General features: G+C 37.9%; 1 pseudogene; it reads left to right on the forward strand.

The window, feature by feature from the left end:
- The first annotated feature begins 5544 nt into the window (after nucleotides 1-5544).
- LOC109674580 (guanylate-binding protein 1-like) overlaps nucleotides 5545-22549 on the forward strand; it is a 60303-nt pseudogene continuing 43298 nt past the window's right edge.

The raw sequence follows: 22549 nt of genomic DNA on the forward strand, positions 1-22549 counted from the left end.
CAAAGGAGTACTTTCTACAAATCAAAGTTCTACACGTGGAGAAAGGCTCATTTTGTTCCAGGTAGGCCTATTCAGCTAAGTTGATGAAGCTTATGTATCTCTCCAAAGAAACGCATGTGTGTTAGAAGCAGGAGCCTCTAGCACATTGTTTCCCTGTTAAAATTGAGTTAGTGTTTAAAAGGAATACTTCCTGTAACTTAGGTGTTTCAAGGTGGAGATAGTCTCTATTGGCTACAAATAGGCCTAATCAGCTGAGTTGAAGTAACACATGTATCTCTCCAATGAAATAACTGCATGTTAGAAGCTCCAGCATCTAGCACAATATCTCCCTGTGAGAATTGAGTTAGTTTTTCAAAGGAATACTTCTTTCAAACCACAATTTTCAGGGCTGAGAAAGGCACAATGTATTCCAAGTGGGCCTACTCAGCTAAGTTGAAGAAACCCCATTAACTCCCCAAAGAAAACCGTCTATGTCAGAAGCTGCAATATTTACCACATTCTTTCCCTGTGAGAAGTGAGTTAGTGTTTGAAAGGAGCAATTCCTGCTAATCATCGTTTTCGAGATTAAGAAAGGCTCATTTTGTTCCAAGTAGGCCTATTCAGTTACTTTGAAGTAGCACATGTACCTCTCCTAACAAAATCATCTAGGTTAGTACCTGCAGTATGTAGCACATTATTTCCACGTGAGAATAAACTTTGCTTTGGAAAGGAATACTTCCTGCAACTTTTGTTTTTAAAGGTGGAGGTAGGCTCTCTTTGTTCCAAATAGGTGTATTCAGGTGAGTTGATGAAACACATGTACCTTTCAAAAGAAAATGATATGTGTTAGAAGCAGTAGCATCTAGCATTTTGTTCCCAGTGACAATTGAGTTAGTTTTTGAAAGGAACAATTTCTGCAAGACAGAATTTTCAAGCTGCAGAAATGCTCCTTTGGTTCAAACAGAACTATGCAGCCAAGTTGAAGATAAACATAAATCTCTCAAAAATAACTACCTGTGTTTGAAGCAGGACTAGGATATTGCTTCCATGTTCAAATGAGTTAGTTTTTAAAAGGAATACTTCCTGCAGCTTAGGTGTTTCAAGGTGGACATAGGCTCTCTTTACTCCAAATAGGCCTATTCAGTTGAGTTGAAGAAACTTCCCTTTCTCTCCAAAGAAAGCCATCTATGTGAGAAGCTGCAGCGTCTAGCACATTATTTCCCTGTGACAATAGAGTTAGTTTTTGGAAGGAAAAATTCCTCCTATTCACAGTTTTCAAAGTGGAGAGAGGATCATTTTGTTCCAAGTAGGGTTCTTCAGGTGAGTTATGCAGCACATATACCTCTCCAAACAACACCATCTATGTTCGAACCTGCAGTACTTAGCACATTTTCTCCCTGTGAGAATTTAGTTCGTTTTTGAAAGGAATACTTCCTGCACATCAAAATTTTCAAGGTGGAGAAAAGCTCTTTTATTCCAAATTCCACTATTCAGCTAAGGTGAAGAAACACACGTATGACAAAAAAGAAAAGCATCTGAGCTAGAATCGGCATTACGTAGCACATTGTTTCCCTTTGAGAATTGAATTCGTTTTTGAAAAGAGTACTTCCTGCAACTTTGGTTTTTCAACGTGGAGATAGGCTCTGTTTGCTCCAAATAGGCCTATTCAGCTGAGTTGAAAAAACACCTGTAGATCTCCAAAGAAAACCATCTATGTTAGAAGCTGCAGCACATACTGCATTGTTTCCCTGTGAGTGCTGAGTTAGTGTTTCAAAGGAATACTTCCTTCAAATCATAATTTCAAGGTGGACAATGGTTCATTTTTTCCCAACAAGCCTACTCAGATAAGGTGAAGAAACACAGGTATCTCTCAAAAGTTGACCATCTGTGTTAATTGAAGGAGCATAGAGTACATTGTTCCCTGTGAGATTTGAGTTAGTTTGGAAAGGAAATCTTCCTCCAATAGGTTGCTCAACGTGGTGGTATGTCTGTTTGCTCAAAATACAGCTTTTCACCTGAGTTGAAGAAACACAAGTATCTCTCCAAAAAATCTATTTATGTTAGAAGCTGCACATACCAGCACATTGTTACCCAGTGAGCATTGAGTTAGTTTCTAAAGGACTATTTCCTGCAACTTGGGTGTTTCAAGGTGGAGATAAGCTCTGTTTCCTACAAATAGGCCTATTCAGCTGAGTTGAAGAAACACATATATCTCTCAAAATAAAACCATCTGAGTTAGAAGCAGGAACATCTGGCACATTGTTTCCCTGTCAGAATTCATTTAGTTTTTGAAAGGAATACTTCCTGCAAATCATACTGTTCAAGGTGGAGAAAGGCTCATTTGTTCCAAATAGGCCTCTTCAACAAATTTGAAGAAACAAATGAATCCTTTGTAAAAAGACAATCTGTGTTAGAAGCAGGAGCATCTAGCACATTGTTTCCCTGTGAGAATTGAATTCGTTTTTGACAGCAATACTTCCTTCAACTTAGGTGTTTCTGGTGGAGATTGGCCCTTTCTGCTCCTGATAGGCCTATTTGGCTGAGTTGAAGAAACTCATATATCTCCCCAAAAGAAAACCATCTATGTTAGAAGCTACAGCATCTAGCACATTATTTCCCTGTTAAAATTGAGTTCGTTTTTCGAAGGAATCCTTCCTGCAACTTCGGTTTTTCAAGGTGGAGAGCAGCTCTCTTTGTTCCAATTAGGCGTATTAAGCTGAGTTAAAGAACACATGCATCACTGTAAAGAAAACCATCTATGTTAGAAGCTGCAGCATCTACCACATTGTTTCTTTGCAAAAGTAGAAGTAGTTTTTGAAAGGAATACTTCCTGCTTATCATAGTTTTCAAGGTAGTGTAAGGCTCATTTTGTTCCAAATTGGCCTATTCAGCTAAGGTGAAACACATTTATATCACGAATGATAACCACTATTGAGAAGTAGTATCATCTGGCACTTTGTTTCTCAGTGAGAATTGAGTATGTTTTAGTAGGAATAATTCATGTAAATTATATCTCACAATTTGAAAAGAATAGAATTCTAAGTGCAGGTAAGGATTGACTCTGGTTAATGCTAGCATTCGTTACTTTTCTTCTGCCAGAAACCAATTTGGATTTGAAGGAGACAAAGACCTACGGGATCAAGGAAAGGTAGGCAGAAGAGAAGGAATGGGAAGATACTGACAGGGAGGGACTGGTTGAGTGTCAATCAGTTCTGGGAATCCAGAGCCACCTGGACTGCTCTGCACAGATTCAGGAGATAGCCTGTCAGGTGCCAAACCCCAGGGTCCTTATCATTTACTGCCTGTAAGACCTGGAAAGGGAACTTTCCTCTGTAAGCCTTGCTTGTCTTATCAATATTATAGATCAAGCTGTTTGTGCCTGCTTCATTACAGTACATACTAATAACAAATAAGCTCTCAATAAATAATCATTCAGTTTCCAAGTATGATGCTAACATTTCTGTAATGAGCAAGTGACGCAGTGAAGCAGGGGTAATATGAATCAATATGTCCTGTAATTGGCAATTACCAAGGGAAGTAGAAAATACTTCTGTCAGGAAAAAGAAAAATTGGTTTCTTCACTGACTTCCTATGCACAATTTTTGTTCTTTTTCTATAACTGTTGGGGAACAGAATTGGGGAACAAAGCATGGGTTTTAACTACTGTGTTAGATTATAGGAGAAATTGAAGATTTCTTCCCCTTAAGTTTAAGGATACATTGGGAAAGTTCAGTGAACTTATGAATCTTTTTTCCCCCTTTTCTTTTTACTTTTCCTCTTCTCCCCAGCTCTCTGATTGCAATGCAGGACCCAGGTATCCAAGCCAAGAATCTTCTGAATTAAAAAAGAATTTAAATTTAATTAACATTAAAATTAAAAATTACAAAAGAACGAGACAGTTGTATTAGGTTATGTACATGATCAGAGGTTTCCAACTGTCCACAGGTCAATTGGAGGGACAGTTAAACTGTCCTAACCATGATTTTCTCTAAGTGCCACAAGTTATTCTGATGTAGTTTTTGGATGGCTCATACATTTGAAACAGTGTAGCATACACCCATAGGCTTATACCTTCATGTTGTTTTTAGTATTTCCTTAGCTAGACTGAGAATGAAGTAGTTCATGTAATTCACCTGTGCAGAATCCATGGGATAGTGCACATGGATGCCACAAAGACACGTGACTCAGGTATTTAGGATTCAAAATGACTGTTGTGAGGACCATCTGCTCTCTCTTTCCCAAATCCAGGCAGGGGACACTCAGGAAACATGTGAGGATTGGAGTCAAGAGAGGCAGCAGGACGCTGCAGCAGTGCCTCTGCTCTGCCAGATGCTGGGGTTTGGTCCTTCAGTGCCAGGAGGGACTTCAGCCCAGTCTGGGCAGGGAAGGAGGGACTCAGTTCCTGTGTGCCAAGCTGGACTCTTTGCTCCAGTCCTATGGATACCCTAGAAGGAGCAGTGTATCATGGGACTATGGGGCAGGCACTTTAGCCTCACAGCAGCCTCTGGAGCAAAGGGAGACTGGGCTGCCTGTAGCACAGAGTCTTATGGGACCTCCCTCTGCCCTCCCACTGCCTTCACCAATCTGACCCCTTGCCCCAAGTCACTAGGGACCTAGTCATTGCTGTTCATTAAGAGAAATATTAATGGAAGACCTGGTTTCCTAGAGAACTCACCTGGCTTTGTAGGCAGGAGATTTGTTCTCAGCTGTCTTAGCTTGGAGTTTCCTCTGAGCCTGGATGGTCAGAGCAGCACTGTTTTGAGAAACTGAATATGAAACTGGATATCTCAGTAGTGCAAGTATGTTCTAAGCAAGAGGAAAAATAAATTTTAAAGTACACTCATTTCTTACTGAATTAACCATTGAGGCTTTGGCACTGTGTGTCAGGAAAAGGGACTTCATGGAATGAAGAAGGAGGGAAGTTCACTGTATAGAACAAAATGAAACAAAGAAAACAAACCAAACACTAAGAAACAAAGCATCTAGTAAATTCTCCAAAGACTGACATTTATTTGGGAATTGCAGAACATCACAATGTGAATAAGCCTACCCTAGTGAACTACAGAATTCAAAGAAGTTGAGGCAATGGGAAGTTTTTTTTAACTTAAACTTCTTTTAACCCATACGTAATAACATATATATCATACATATTAATTAGGTAACTTGATGTTTGCAAATATGTATAAATTGTATGCATTGTGTCATATATATATAAATCAGGTAAATGTATCAATCTACTCAAACATTTAACATTACCTTAGGATGAAAACGTTAAAATCCTTTCTTTTAGCTTTTGGAAAGGTAAAATTCTTTATTTATCATAATTATCCCACTGTGCAGTAGTACACAGACCTTCTTCTCTTATCTAACTGTAACTTGGTACTCATTGATCAATGTTTAGTCATCCTTTCCCCACAATGGATGAACTCACAGATCAAGCCACTGTTTCTCTGTCCACTTAGCTAACCTTCAATGAGGTCATATTAGCTACCATAGGCTACCACCTGCTCTGCTAGCATTCTCACTCCCCCAGAAAACAAGCCCACTGAGTTTTACACACGCATAATGGGGAAGCCTCCCCCATCCCCGCACTTCTGTACACATTCAGGAGGTACTTCAGCAAGATGCAGGTGTGGAGCCCTCTGAGTGCAGCTTGGGGTGGAGAAGACAAATAAAAGTGAACCATTTTCATGCCACCCTCACATGACTTCCCCTTTACACATCTGCACCACATGTCAGAGATGGTTTGTTTTAACTTGAAGTTTTCAATTTGCAACTTGATACCAGATTTCACTGTTAAAAAGTACCTACTCCAAACCTTCCTCAGTCATATATAAAATAAAAATAAGTTGCTGTAGAAAGACAATTCTTTCCATTGCTTTATTGACCAAGATCTCAAAAATTAAACTGAAGTTGACAGACTTTGGGGTCTGAGGTAGGCAGAGAGGAGAAACCAGGATCCGCATAACAAGTATCAAGTGACTATCTGTGTTGTCTATAGAGTGAAACCTGGGACAGAACCAGTGATTTTCCTTTGGTGCCTCTTGGGTTTAGACAAGGACATCAGCAGGGTGACCTTCTCCTTCCCTTCACTGTGCTTCAGAACCCTGGAGAAAATAATCCCTTCCCCATGAACAGGAGAGAGCAGTGCTCAACAGCTGGACCCCAGACTATGAATCCTGCAACAGCAGTGACTGGATGTCTGCCAACTGCACCACCCTTTCCTCCCCCTTTCCAGGTGCTTTCTAGAGTGAGAGGGAAACAGAAACTGCAGCTGTGGCCTGACATGAATCTGCTCTGATTAGGAAGTTGGTGGTGAATAAATCCCTAACACTTAAATTTTGGGGCCTTTTAATAACTTTCCTTTTTTTTGGCAATAATGGGGCTTGAACTCAGGGCCTTCACCTTGAGCCACCCCACAAGCCCTATTTTTGTGAAGGGTTTTTTGAGACAGGGTCTTGTGAATCACTCGCTTTGAACCGCTATTCTCCTTATCTCTGCCTCCTGAGTAGCTAGGATTACAGGTGTGAGCAGTGCCTGGCATCCATCTTTTCTTTTCTTCTTCCTTTCTTTCCTTCCTTCTTTCCTTTCTTTCTTTCTTTCTTTCTTTCTTTCTTTCTTTCTTTCTTTCTTTCTTTCTTTCTTTCTTTCATTATTTCTTTCTTTCTTTCTCTTTTCCTTCCTTCCTTCCTTCCTTTCTACCTTCCTTCCTTCCCTCCTTCCCTTTCTTTTTGTCTCCAATTTCTTCACAGTACTCATCTGTTGTCAACTTCCTTTTATGTCCTTTCAGTCAAAGCCCTCATATTTACAATTGTAAGAAATATAGAGAATGCTGTTATTTACAGAGCAGGGAATGTGTGAGGGAAAACAAGTAAACTTGGCAGCACAGGAAACTGGCACCTGGCAATAGAGGTTCTCCTTTACTTCACACATAATTATGTCTGTCCCCATATGGTAGGACACAGTCATATCCTGGAGTGATCTCTAATCTTCTCAGGGAAGAGACAGTAGGAGTTGAAGATAGAGTATTAGACACACTTGCTATATGGTGGTCACATGTAATCTGAGAACACACACAGAAGATAGAATAGGTAGGACTTGGAGAGTGAATATTATTGTAAGCAGAGTTCATATGATAAACAAGTGTTAACTGCAAATGTGGTTTGTCATTAATTAAAAAAAATTTAACTTCCCCTTATTCACCCTTAAACAGAATCCTTTGCTTTAGGTCACATACTGACGGTGATCATACACAGTGCCTGTGGGTACAGCCCTAGAGTCTTGGCTGATCTTCACCCCCCCTGTAAAAGACACATTAGGGTAATTGGGAAGAAAAATTCCTCACTGTTGCTTCAAATTTCCTATTTGTATAATCCAGCAAGAGATTGGCCTCTTTCTGAGCTCTGTGATATCTGACTGATCAGCTATAGTAAAAAGATATATATATGTTGATTGTTGTTAGTCTTCATAGCTGAAAGTCTCCATATGTGTCACCAAACCTTGTCAGGCGTCATTCATTGCAGACTAAGAAGTAGTTAAATTTTGGCTTTAGAAAGAGGTCAGTCACGCTCTGCTGGTTGAGTCTATTCATTTACATTTTCATCTTAATATTCTGACTCCATGGCCTTCAGAACCACTATTTGTGTTGATAAAAAATGAAAGTCTTATGCGGTATCATTATGTACTTGATGATTAAATCAGGAAATGTATGAAGCTGTGTATTGTCTGATTCCAGGATGGATTCATGAGTTCTGTGAATTGTCCAAGGCACAAATTACCTGTAATTCAGATTTTTAAAGGGGTTGCCCCCATGAGAAGTGGACCAGCAGAGTTAGATAACCAAGTTGCCAACCTGAGCAGGAGCAATGTTGCCATGTTCCTGGAGGAATGGCCAAACCTGTGGGATGGCCCCAATCCCTTGGAACCAAGGAGATCTGATATTTTCACTATGGTACACATTTTTTACAGAAACCACATCCTTTGGCCCACATTCTCTCTTTCTTTTCTTGTTCTGTTTGTTTTCTTTTCTCCATACCCTCTTTTCCTCTTGTTCTTTATGATACTTATTCATTGTTTTAGCAATAAAAATTAACAACCACAACAAGTCACACATTAAAATGTGGATACATATCAATGAAAATGGTAAGCAAAAGGAATGTGGCACAATAGGATACATACTATGTGATTCCACTCATGTAAGGTTTATGAAGTAGCAATCTAATCACTGATATTAAAAGTCAAACTGTAGCCTCTCCAGTGTCTCAACCATCTAATAAAATTTGGAGTCTTGTGAAATCTTTGGACAACCTAATGCCTGATCCTAAATTTAGATTCTTATCCAGGTTCTCACAAATGCCCAGTTCCAAAAATTTCTAGTGTGTCAAAAAGATTGGGCTGTGGTTTAACCTTAATCCTAAAACAACTGGCAAGACTCAACGATTCTTCCAGTCTTTTTTCATTATCTTTCTTAGCATGTCAGGTTCATATTTTTGTAAATAGTGACCACTAAATTTATCCTCTGATTTTGAATAAAAAGTATTCTCCAGTGTCCATTTCAAGACACACATTTAGACTCTTTCTCATAAAAGATATTGAAAGTGAGAGCAGAGCAAGGCTGCTTGGAAGTAGAAGTGATGCTCAGAAATCAGCTGCTTTTCCTTTGACCAACAAAATTTAATTTTATTTTTGTATTGGGGTCCAAAATATTAGTCCAGGGATAATAGAATACTTTTTTAAATAAAATAAATGTGTTTCTTATTCACCCACCAGGATTTAATCCAGATAAAGTAAATCTACTGTCTGAAGACATATTTGTAGACAGCAGGTAATAATGAATTAATTTCAGATATATTTAGTGTGATTCTATTTAGGAAAAATACTTGCAAATCCATAATGATAAAACCATACAAATATTATTCCCAAATTAACAGCATTGCTAGCTCATTTAAGAGATTGTTTATTTTTTACTTTACAATCTTTTATGTTAGGAATTTTTTTCATGAAGTGTTTTTAGTGATAGAAATACACATAAACAACAATAAAGTGCTTTTCATTCTATAAAATTATTCATTTCAAGAAACAATTTTCTTGGTAACTTCTATTCCTTGAGTATTGATTTTCATGTGGCCAATTACATTTTAGATAGGTATTTAATAAGCAATAGCTACATACAAAACTCTGTCATACAAGGATTTGATTGGGCACAGGATGTGTTATTAATATAACAACAGTTTAGGGAATGATGGCTGCTTAAAATTAGGGATTCTACTGGTGTCCATGCTGGGTCAGAAAGTGTGCTATGATAGAATTGTTTGAGCTAAGAAAAAGCATTTTATCCTGCTAAAACAGCAATGAGACAAAGCTTGATGACAGTAGCCATTGGGACTTAGACGCTTACTATTTTATTCATGTAGCAATTTACTTCAACAATTCCACCATAAGCATTGTACTATGTGCTTCGATGTTGATCCCTTTTGCATCTATGGGATGGCTAATGAGCATAAATTGCCCTAATCTGGAAGAAGAGAATATAATAGATGTGGTACATCATAGATAATGCATAGGATATATATATATACATATATATATGTGATATATAATCATATATATATGATATACATACCATATCTTCATCATATTCACCCTCCTATACTTTTTCCCTACATCCTCCCCTCTTCCACTAGTGCAATTCCCCAGATAGGACCTGTTTTACCTTTCTGTTCTCTGTTTCTGAAAATAGATGTTTTTGTATGTATAAGGCAGCTATACAGAGAATTTCATTGTCACATTTCCATGTATATAAGCATTGTAACCTTTCTCCTCACCATCTTATGGTGATTTCAATAGGTTTAAAAAGTCTATATTCATTCTTGTATAGGAAGTATATCAACCACATATATCTTCTTAACTTCCTTCTTTTACCCTCCCTCTCCTGTTAGTGACCTCCTGTTTTCCATAATATTGCTTGTATTTGTATTGGGCTTATATTCCACAGAGGAGAGAGAATACTTGCAACCTTTGGCTATCTGGACCTGGCCAACTTCACTTAAGATGACCCTCCCCAGTTCCATCCATTTACCTACAAACAACAAAATTTCTTTCATCTTTATGACTGAATAAAATCCCATTGCATATTCATGCCACATTTTCTTAATCTGTCAATTGTGGGGCATTTTGGGTGTTTCCATGGCTTAGTTATTGTGAATAATGCTTCAATAAGCATGGGTGTGAAGATGTCTTCATTGTAACCTGATTTACATTCCTTTGGGTATATCCTTAGGAATAGTATTGCTGGATAATATGCCAATTCTATTTTTTTTGGCACCTCCATGCTGTTTTCCATTGTGGTTGTATTGATTTACACTCCCATCAACAGTGTATGAGGGTTTCCTTATTCCTTACATCCTTGCTAATTTTGTTTTTTGTTAGTGTCCTATTCTAGTAGGAGTGAGGTAGAATCCTAACATGGTTTTCATTTGCATTTTTTTAATTGCCTGGGATATTGAGCCTTTCTTCGTGTGTTTTTTGACCATTTAGGCTTCTTCATTTGAAAAATCTTTGTTCAGTTCATTAGCCCAAATCTTAGTGTGTAAGATGCGTTTATATTCATTGATTTTTGGTGAGTTTAGTTGTTTGAGCTCCCTGTATGTTCTGGTTAAGTCACTTATATCTTGTTAGACATATAGCAGGCAAAGATTTTTTCCCCCATTTTGTGGTTTGCCTATTCATTCTGTGGACCTTTAAATGAACAAGGCATGAGAAGTGAAAGACTCAGTAGCTCAAGTGAGCTGCATCTTGTCCCAGGGCTGGAACTTGTCCTTATTCCAGACTGAATTTTGCACCCACTTAATTTCAAGGCTAGTGTTCCTGCAATAGACCTCATGGTTCCCAAGGCTGCTGTTCTATAGACAGAATCCCAAGGCTGCTAATAGGTGCCTGAAAAGTTTTTATCTCTTTCTTTAGTGAAGCCACATATGTAATACGATTTAAGGTGAGAATTTTCTTATTGTAACCCAAAACCTAGTGTCATTTTTTTTGGCTATGAGAACTGAGGCTCCCTGATGTCTAATGACCCTCCTCTCAATATTACTAAAAGACCCCAACATCTGTCAGTTGACCCCTTGGTTTTCCATCACAAGTGGATACAAAGAACCAGCTAAGTACTAGAGAGGCTCTGTGGATGGTATCAGAGAATGAGTGAAACAGATCCAAGTGGTTCAGAACTCCAGAATTCTAGTCAGTCAGTGCCATTAGGAATTGATCCCAGGGATATTTTAAGTCAATCTGCATCACTTACAGATGGGTAGTTATAATCCTACTAGAACATGGAGTACTAGATAAGTTCACCAAAAGGAAATTCTGGAACAAAGGTGATGACTGAGGCACAATGCTAAGGCTCAAGCAATCCATTCAAACTCAGTACTGCCTCCACTATGGTCTAGTCATAATGAACACAGTTTTATGCAGGTCATGGGTGCTCATGGACTTACTAAGTGAATATGTTGAAGGATTCTAGAATGTAAATTAGGGAATAGGAGCAATAAAATCTAAAGACAAGGATTCAGACACTGAATCAGGTGGCCACATGCACCATCCAACACTGCATATTTAGGAAAGCAGTAGTATTCTGAGAATTTGTGGATTTGGTTTTGAGTGCCAAACTTATTCATTTCATGTGTCAGGGTTGGATACATTTGTTCTTGCCAGTTTTTGCCAAGTTCAGTAATACATCTCTTGTTGGTTATGTCATCACCACTGTTGCTGTGCACAGATATGGAGGAAGAACTAAGTAGACCTCACACCAATTTTTTTAGACCTCTTCCAGAAACCATTTCCCAGTATTCTTGAACAGAGGGCTCTTCTGCTTTCTTTGAATTCTTGATACATTCCTAACCCTTTCCCAGGACTCACCACTGAACTTCCCATGATAAATGAATAGACAATTCCAATTCACTCTGTAAGAGGTAGTGCCAGAGAGGCAGTTTGTAAAGGAAGCCCCAGAAAAGGGAAAAAGGGTTGTGGGAATGCTCAAGCAGTGACATATTACTGTATGAAAATACTCTGTGCAGTAATGGTCATGAGACTGCCTGCTTATAGAATAGTCAAGGAAGTAGCTGATGTAGCTCTTTGATTATTTTAATAATTTAATGTGTATCTAAATTTTTTCACATATGCCAAAGACCTTCTGCTGGGAATCTAATTGTGGTGTGCATATAAACTTTTTTTAAACAAAAGCTGACAACTAATGATTGAAGGACAAAGTGTGTAAGATGCTTTTATATTCTTTAATGAATGATTCACCTCAGTTTTGAATGTTTCTGATCTCTAGACTTGTATCATTTCTCATAAACATTGTCTTCCCAATTGTTTCTCTTTCCTGTTACCTCCAGAGCTAACATTTCATGATGGCTAGTTGGCTTCCTAACACTCATGGTGTTATGTGATATAGGTAAGACCCAAAGAAGAGACAGCTGAATTATACAGAACTCATGACCATTTCAAGGGCTGGTCATGTGTACTGAGAGCTATGAGAGGGAGCAGGATTGTTATTGCCACTTTGTCCCCTTATACCAGACCATCCAGACCTGCAGTATGAGGTTGTCACCAACGGGTGGAAGTGGACTAGCTCAGATGCAGGACTTTGATTATAGTGGCTTTACTTGGGGGACCCGGAAGACCACTGTACGCTCATTTACAACCCTCTAGAAAGTAGAGCTAAGTCATTAAGACTACAGAGCAAAGGAAGAAATTAGAAGTCAATCAGAGTTTCTGTTTGACCACTTTATGAGAACTTGTGAGTTCACCCATCTGCAAGTCTACATCATTTTCAGTGACAAATTAATCCCTATATTAAAAATGTTTATTTCAGAGAAGGATGTGAATTGAAAGAAGTGCTATGGTAGAAATGGATGTTTCACATGATTCTAGAATTCTATTTGCTATTTAAGCATAATTCTTTTGGCTGTGAGCAAAAACAGTGTCTCAGTGCTGGGTAATCATGAAAGTGAGTAGCTTGAAGAACACAGCTCATATGGTGAGCCTAGATCCTCAGAGGGAACAGAGCAGCAGATTCAGGCACATGTGCACATCTGTGTGTGCCATGACTATATGTGCCACATGGCACAAGATTGCATTTGGCAATGAAATCTACAACATAATTACTTAGTGTGTCATAGGTTTGTGTATGTCAGAATTTGATGTACAATTGCACATCAAGTTAGTATTTTCACCAGCAATGAAAATATATTTGTTCTTTCCCCAGGTTCAAAGCAAAACAAAAAATAAAAACAAGTATGTTGTTCCTGGCTAAAATATAGTGAACCTAGGTATCTCATAGTTTTGCTTTTCACACCTTATTATTTTTATTGAAGTTGAACATATTTAATTATTTCCTATATATATGTCTAATTATTTTCAGAGGGTATTCTTTTATCTCACAAATTTAAAGAATTGTTTTGGATTAATTTCTGATTTTGTGATATAAATTATTTTTTTCATGTGGCCACTTATTTTCTAGTTTTTCTTATGGTTTCATGGAGAATTTTTTATGTAGTTGACTCTATCAATTCTTTCTTTTATGTCACAGTTAGAAAATGCCACCTTCAGGATTCTCTTTTGAACACTCTCCCATATTATTTATTTTTATGTTTCAATATTTCATGTCTATATTTTGATCAATCTGACATTTCTTTGATATAACATATGAGGAAGATCCCACATTATTTATTTTATTTTTAGCATATAATAGTTGTTCTGGGGTATTCATTTGACATTTACATATGTGCTTACCATGTATCTTTTTTTATGTTAGTTTCTGGTATCATATCAATCATTGTCAAATCCAGCATTATGGCAAGATATTCCCCCTGTGTTTTCTTCCATGATGCTTATAGTTTTAATTCTAATGTTTAGAGTTTTGACTCATTTTGAGCCAATTTTCATACAGCAGAAGATTAACAGCTGAATTATTTTTATGTCAATATCTAGTTTTCTCAATGTCACATTTTTTGTTTGTTGTTTCTTTGTTTTTTCTAGTACTAGGATATCATTTCTGGGCTTCCACTTGCTAGGAAGTCTCTCTACCTCTTGAGCCATACCTGCAGCCCTTTTTAATCTGGTCATTTTTGAGATAAATCCTCCCTTTTTTGCCCAGACTGATCTGGATCACCATAACTGGGATGACAGGGTGCACCCAGCTGTTCTTTATTTCTGGGCTCTCTATTTAGTACTACTGGTTCATGTGTCAGTCAGTTATGTTAGTACCACATTTTTTTTATTACCATAATTTTATAGCAAGTTTCAAAACTCAAGTGTAACACCTCCAACTTTGTTCTTTCTTTTTCAGGCTGTTTTAACTATTTGGGGATCTCTTGACTTTTTCTATGAAAATTAAGATGGATTTTTATACTTCTATTAATATAATTCATTGGAATCTTGATAGGCATTGCATTGAATCTGTATAGGTAGTGTTGACATCTAAAGACTATTAAGTCTTCCAGATATAAACACAGGCTGTCTTTCATCTTTCTAATTATTTGTGTATTCGTTAACTTCTTTTCCCAATCATTTCAACTTTTTCTATGTAAGTCTTTGTCCTTCTTGGCTAAGTACTTAAGTCATTTATAAATTTGATGCTATTGTAATGGGATTTTTTTCTTAATTTCCTATTCAAATTGTTCATTGTCAGTGTACAGAAATGGAACTAACCATATAAATGATTTCTCCATGGTGATTTTGTATGATGCAGCTCTACTGAATTAATTTATTATTTCCAACAGTGTTTTGTGGAATACTTAAGGTGTTCTACATGTAAGATCACTTCATCTGTAAATAGAGATCACGTTACTTCATCCTTTCCATTTTGGATGCCTTCTGTTTCCTTTTCTTTCCTAATTAATTTGGATAAGACTTCTGGTATTATGTTGAACACAAGTGGTCAAAGTAAGGAACCTTTTCTTTTTCTGATCATAGAGGAAAAGCTTTAAGTGTTTTGTCATTGAGGGTGATGTTAGCTGTGGGTTTTCTCACATGGTCTTAATCATGCAAAAGTACTTTCCTTCTATTTCTAGTTTTCTTTAGAGTGAAAATGATGATTTATTCCCATATTCTAAATTTTACTTATTTCTCTGATACTAAGATTGATCAGTGATCAATCTTAAGATACAGTGATCTCTTCTAACCTTGAGTATGGTATGTTTTATGTCAATTTCCAGAACTACCTGCTACTAAATCTCCACCTGTCTTGTCTCCTCCATGTTTTGCAGTCTTCTCCCCGGGCTCCACAGTGAAGTCTCGCACCAAAGGAATCTGGACATGGTGTGTGCCTCATCCAAAGAAGCCAAACCACACCCTAGTTCTGCTGGACACCAAAGGTCTGGGAGATGTGGAGAAAGTAAGGATTGAGAATTCAATTTTGGATTAAACCCCTCCTGTCTGAACACATCTCTACATTTTTTTAGATTTTTCTTTAGGAGCTTGCACTTAACATGTCTTTTCATTTATGTTTACATATTGTGAGAGGAAAATATTAATAAGACAGACTCCTAGTAAAAGAGCAAGATGGTAAGTGCACTGTAGTTTTACTATTAACAACAGTTTGTAAGATAAGCAAGTTACCCCGCATGCATAAACATAAAGGTTGCATAAAGAAATTCAGTGTCATAGGTCTTATCCTAGAGAGAATTTTAGTTAAGGATTTGACCTTTGAAGTACTATGACATGTTTAAATTTAAACTCTGTTGCTAACTAAGTAGCCTCAAGCAACTTATTTGATTTCTTAGAGTGTCAGCTTTCAGATTGGTCAAGTGGATGTAATAGTTCTATATTTTCTTCCTAATATGGTTTTGAACATTGAAAAAGGTAAACAATGTTCCAGACATATAATAATTGCTCAATAAGACAATTGCAATAGACTGAATGTATAGGTCACTGGCAGAGCACTTGCCTAGCTTATGAGAGACTCTGGGTCAATCCCAACATTGGAAAATATCAAAATGGCTACAAGTATTATAAATTTTATAAAAGTTGATATTGGTATGAACATGATAGAAAATTTCAAGTTTAAATTGCACATAAGACCTTAGAATACCCACCAATCTCCACTGTTCTTTTTCAGCAATCTGCCAATTGTCATTAGAGGACCTCATGAGAATCATGTAACTCAAAAACATCAAAACCAAAAACATGCAAAGTCCAACTCAAACCAGCAATCATGCTTTGGACTTGAGTTCCTTGCACAGATCATAAAGATCACATAGATTTTTCTAATTGGACTAGGAAAAAATGCTAATTAGGTAAACACAGTTTAACTACTGGTAATATGGAAAGTGACGTAAGAACAACCTGATCTCCAGGGAGGCAACCAGAATGACTGCTACTGGATCATCACCTTGGCAATACACATGAGCAGCACCTTTGTGTACAACAGCATGGGAACCATCAACTAGCAGGCCATGGACCAGCTGCTGTATCCTTTTTGTGTTCTAGAACAGCACCAAACTCAGAGAAGAGACCTTTATTAATAAGCCAGCTACTTGACTCTGGATTCTGGTGATTCTGGCTCAAAATCAGAAAACAAAAATGACTCATGTACACTCTTCATGAGGAAGAGCTAAGTACCTATTAAAGGATTTATACTTAGGTTAAGAACGAAGGCAAAACTCAAGCTTTGGGAACTAATATGGGATAAGTGGTCCTAGCTTTGGAGGGTTTTCTTTGCTGGTTTTCCTTAGTTGACTACTCAGATATGTGACAGAGTTGACCAAGCGAATCTGGGTAAATTCCTCACCTGGAGAGGATGAGGTTGAGGACTCATCTGACTTTGTGAGCTTCTTCCCAGACTTTGGGTGGACTCTGAGAGATGAGACTCTGGAGCTGGAAGCAGATGGACAGCCACTCATGGCAGATGAGTACTTGGAGAATTCCCTGAAGTTAAAGAAAGGTAAAGGGACTGCTGACTTGGAAACAGAGAGGAAAGACACTAGAAATTAATACTTTTGTGCAAGTATTTATGTTCAGGCTTCTATTTCTATGTTCTAGCTATCACAAAGGAGTATTTCTTATTTTTGAGATAATCCATCTTAACAGATTTATTAGTTACAATAAATTGCAAATTTCTTTTGCTTTCCTTTTCTTGCATTATTATTAGATTGCATTCATCTCCCTACTTAGATTTTGTGAAGCTGCACATACCCAACATTAGCTTAAAGAAATTTTTTAATAATTCATTGAGACTGTAATAGCTATTTCTCTTTCTTCAAAAAAATTTCTCTAGGTACCAGTGAAGATGAAAAGTACAACCTGCTCCAAATCTGTGTTCAAAAGTTCTTTCCAAGAAAGAAATGTTTTGTCTTCTACCCAGTCACTGAGTAAAATTTCACTTGTCTGAAGACATTGCATGATAATGAGCTAGATTCTGATTTTGTGCAACAAGTGGCAGAATTCTGTTTTTACATCTTCATCTATTCAAAAACTACTCTTCCAGGAGGCATCATGGTCAGTGGACCTCGTGAGTCAACTTCCCATTTCTTCTGTTCATTGTAAGATGAAGAAAGGGTGAAGCTTTCCTTTAGTTCAAGTTTGAGACATGCAGGGTCTACAATTATTTTAGACATCTTAAACTTGATCTGATAGAAAAATGAGTCATGTTGATTTAGTTTATTGGAGACAAAGAAGCCAAAATGGATTTCTGTAGGGAAATTTAAGAAGTAGTGATCACATGAGGATGAAGAAGAAAGTCAGTGAGTGGTCATAGCCACCATGTCCACCATGCCTGACCTGAAGTTGTGTACCAGCCCTGATATCTGCCTTACCCACTATCCACCCACCACACAGAGATAGCTTGGATTTGATAATTAGGAAGTAGCCTAGCCTGTGGTTGTGAGAAAAACTAACTACAAATTGGAATTGATGCTGTGAATTTGGTTATAATTCTCAGCAATATCCTTGAGCAGGCCACTTTTTCTCAGACAGCGAAGTCACCTGAAGAGAAACAAAACATGACATGGACATGCTTTCAAATAAAAATATAGAAACAACAGCCAAGGTTCACAACTAAAATGAAAATTAATTCATAGGTAAAATAAATAAATAAATGTCTTGAGTTATTCCTTCTTTGTAGATCTAGAGAACCTGGAGCTGACCTACACTAATGCCATCAACAGTGGAGATCTGCCCTGCATGGAGAATGCAGTCCTGGCTTTGTCCTGGGTAGAGAACTCAGCTACAGTGCAAAAGGCCATTGGCCACTAAGCAGATGAGTGAGAAGGTGCATATGCCCACGGAAACCCTCCAGAATCAGCTATACCTGAACAGGGCCCACGAAAGTGAAGCCATAGAAATCTTCATCAGGTAAAAGTGAGAGCACACAAGGGAGGTATGAGGATAGCTAAGACACCTAAGAAACTAGTTAGCATTTGTTGCCCTCAATGCAGAGAAACTAAAGCAGATACTTTAAAGAACAGAGGTCAATAGGAAAAGGGGACCAGGAACTAGAGAAAAGTTTAGATCAAGAAGAATTAACCTAGAAGGTAACACACATGCACAGGAAAGCAATGTGAGTCAACTCCCTGTATAGCTATCCTTATCTCAACTAGCAAAAACCATTGGTCCTTCCTATTATTGCTTATACTCTCTCTACAACAAAATTAGAGATAAGGGCAAAATAGTTTCTGCTGGGTAGCAAGGGGGTGGGGAGAGGAGGGAGGGGAATGGGGGGGTAAGGGACAGGGTAGGGGTAGGGCGGAGAAATGACCCAAACATTGTATGCACATATGAATAAAAAAGAAAGAAAGAAAAAAAAAAGGAAATCTTCATCAGGTATTACTTCAAAGATGTTGAACAAGTATCAGGAATTCCTTCAAAGATGTTGAATAAGTATTTCTAATGGAATTAAGGATAATTTTCTCTCAATTTTTAAGTGTTATAATGATAAACAGTAGTAGGAAATGAAGTTAGTATTTTGAAGGAAGCAATTTTGTTTTTTAATTTTTATTTTATACATATGTGCATACAATGGTTGGGTCATTTCTCCCCCCTTCCCCCCTATGACAGGCTTTGGTTGAAGCAAAGACTAAGTTCTTTGCATAGCTTTGGTTTTATCCACATAGGACCTCAAAAGTTGGCTGGATTGTCTCAGCACAATACCTTAGGCAGCCAGCAGCTGTATTAAAGTTGGGTTAAGTCTCTTAGTGAAAGGGCTTGGATGGAGTGTTTGAGTCAAGAATATTTTCAGTCAAATATTCTAAACATCTTTTCTATTTCTTAGACGTTTGCTAGCTTTATAGATGAAAAATATGTCATTTATTGGGTAAACAATTTATATGTTTTGGGTTTATTAGAGATTGAGCCCAAGGCTTCATGCATGTGATCATACAATCTACCACTAAAGTATACCAGTAGCCCTATTGTACAACTTTGTATTGGTTGTTTCCATTTTTCATTCTTAGAACATGGATATAATGTATCATATTTGTGTTTTGATCTAATAGTGTGAAACATTGCTAAAATATTTGCTATTATTTCTATAGAATTTTCTATATTTGTTATGTACCACTATATTAATTCTTTTCTGAATTCTATTAATAAATAGAAATTTAATTGTTTGATATTTTTTTCAACTCTACTCTGTGTGCCTTTAAAAAATAATAGGGCGATACTGTGGTTTTGAACTTAGGGACTGATGCTTGTAACACAAATACTGTACTACTTGTGACGCACCTCCAGTTCTCAATTTTCGCTTTAGGATATTTTACGTTTTATGGTCCTGCTTTTTCAAAGCCTGGTAATGCCTTCGAGCACAATCCTTCTGATCTCCCCACCTGGAGTAGCTGAGATTACATCCACCAGCTATCATGCCCGGCTGCATTTGTATCTTTTTCTTCCTGCACTGTACTGATTAGCACTGATAGTATTTACGTGAAAGCGAGAGTAGACATGCTTGCCTTGTTTTTGAATGTAGGGAAAATAATTCATTCTTTCACCATTGTATATGATAGCTGTAAGTTCTTTAGCGATGTTGTTTATCAGCTTGAGAAAGTTCCTTTCTTTCCTAGTTTACCTAAAGTTTTTATAGTAATACATGCTTAATTTGCCACATTTTCCGCATTCATGAATGTAACCATGTGCATTTTTTCTCTTTAGAGTCTTAATATCAAGTATAAACTTTGAATATGTTTTGAAGCATGCTTGCATTCCCAGAATAGACTCTTCGTGCCTACGGTGTATCATGTATGTTGATTTTTTTGTCATTTATTTTTGCTAGATTCTTGTTGTAGGTTAAGTAAGGCACCGCAAATGATGTAACTCTTTTGCACTTGTCAAGGAGGCAATAGCAAATGTCATAAAATATGACAGCAAAGGGCTAGAGACCTGTTATAAGGAGAAGTTCACAAGGAAAAGACACTAGGGAGTTTATGAATATTCAAGCACAGAAACTGTGAGACAGAACAGAGGTATCCAAGTTATTCAGACTGCAAAAAACCAAGAGAATCCTTGTGATGGAAAGACTGGCATTGTTTTGGAACCTCCTGGCTGGTTATTTTGACAACACTGCCTCCCAGCGGCATGAATTGGACTTATACTTTTGACATTCTCCTTCAGCACCTCATGAAAGAGATCAACCTACATTTGGTCAGTTTCATACTCATAGACTGCAGAGAGTTGTGTGATCAAGGAAAGGGTTAGATTCTGTGGCCTCTTGATCAAGCCAAAGACTCAAGAAAGACCCACAGTGAGAGGAGATGTGAGACTTTTTTGTTTTAGTAGAATTGTGTATTGATCTAGGTCGAATGCTCTACCACTTGAGCACATGCTTAGTTCTTTAATTAACATTTAGTATGATTTTCTGGTAGGGGCTAATGATTTTTGCACCCCTGGGCTGGCATTAGGCCAGTTGGCTGACCTCCACCTCCTGAGTAGCAGGGATTATAGCCATGCAACACTATGCCATGTGAGAACGATCTTCATCCAGAGGCCACAGAATGGAGGAGTGGGAGCCTCTGCTCCTAAGACACTGTCCTCACTCCTTGGAGTTGGAAAGTCGTAGATTTGAGACATGAATAAAGAAGAAGGGGCACAACCTAAAAAAAGGAAGGAATAGTCAGACCTTGTCTGGTAAAAGGTGAAGATCCTCCAGGAACACAAGGCCTGTGTCATTTCACTCTTCTCATGGTCTGCTGTTTCTGGTCATTGTGGACGGCAGGTGTCCTTAGGCCAAATATTAAGTCCACATAGGAGACAAATGCAATATGAGTATGAAGTTGTCAAGGCTTATCCCCTCTGCCACTTCTACTATTGGACAGCTGCAGGGCTAAATGAGCAGTTAGTGATTTCAGGAAAGCAGACTCATGTCCGTGAAAAGTAATCTAAGCAACTATTTTCATGATAATCTCCTCAGTAGAAGTGCCACATTCAACAAAGTCAGTGTGAGAATCATGCATTACCCAGGTGTGTGACCTCTGAAGTTAAGATTTTCAAGCTTACTAAGAGCAAGTGAAGCTAGGCTATTCATTTAGATTTTGCCATGATATCACAGGAGCAATTTCTCATAAGTCATTCCTCCTATTTATTAGAATCATATGACCTTGCATTCATGAGTACGATGTCTTGTTTTTTCTGTTTATTGACACATAACATCCTTTCATCCCAAAAACACATGTACAAATACACTCAAGAAAGTCCTGAAACATGATCTTTGCAATGAACAAAGAGAGAAGATATTCCAAGGAAGGACTATTTCATGAAAGGTGTGATTTGTCTTCATGGGGAAGACATGAGCATGGGAAATGACAAGTGTTTGGTACAGCCTTAACTATCATTTATTTAATTAACTTACCTCAAAGGCCACAGTTTCCAGAGGAAGTCTCTATGAAGATAGGAGAACTAAGATGTTGTAAAATCCCCTACAGAGTACTAGGGACTGGTGATGACCCTTGGAACACTAGCTCAGTTGAGGGTTCTTTGAGATCAGGCATAGACATTCTAAGCCCATCATTCCTAACACAGAGTATCCACACAAATCATGTAGAAGGTTGAGGAGGCCTGTAGCAGCCCCCAATGTCTATATTGATACCCAGCCCTGAGTCAAGTCCACCTCTGTCCTGATCCTCTGAGGAGACCTCTGTGTAGAGGTACCCAAGGATGGCTGATGAGCAGACTCTGGAAGGCAAGGACATTTATACTTGCTTGTCCTGAATGGGGCAGCCTGGCTAAAATTCATTAAAACAGGGATTCTCACCAGCACTGTGAGGTGCACAGAGTCTCAGAGGACTTCATGTAAGGAAGAGTCAGAATAAATGTGCATCTACTCAAGGGTTTCCACGAGGAGAAGGTCCCTCCTGGTCAGTGTATGAGAGCATGGCATTTTCATTAATGGGGGAACAGTCTTGCAGTTTTTGGCAATTGAGGCCTCTTTCCCTAGACATCAGCCCTTATCCTCCTCTAAGCCATATCTTAGGTAAGGCCATTCCTATCCTGCCTCTTTGGGGTAGCAGAAAGAAGATTTCTAACAAATAGGCCATCTATGGGCTTAATTCTGTTCAGAGGGCATATGGGAACTGAGGAAGAGTGTAGT

Source organism: Castor canadensis, chromosome 3 (genome assembly GCF_047511655.1).
Source record: "Castor canadensis chromosome 3, mCasCan1.hap1v2, whole genome shotgun sequence".
Classification (NCBI taxonomy): domain Eukaryota; kingdom Metazoa; phylum Chordata; class Mammalia; order Rodentia; family Castoridae; genus Castor; species Castor canadensis.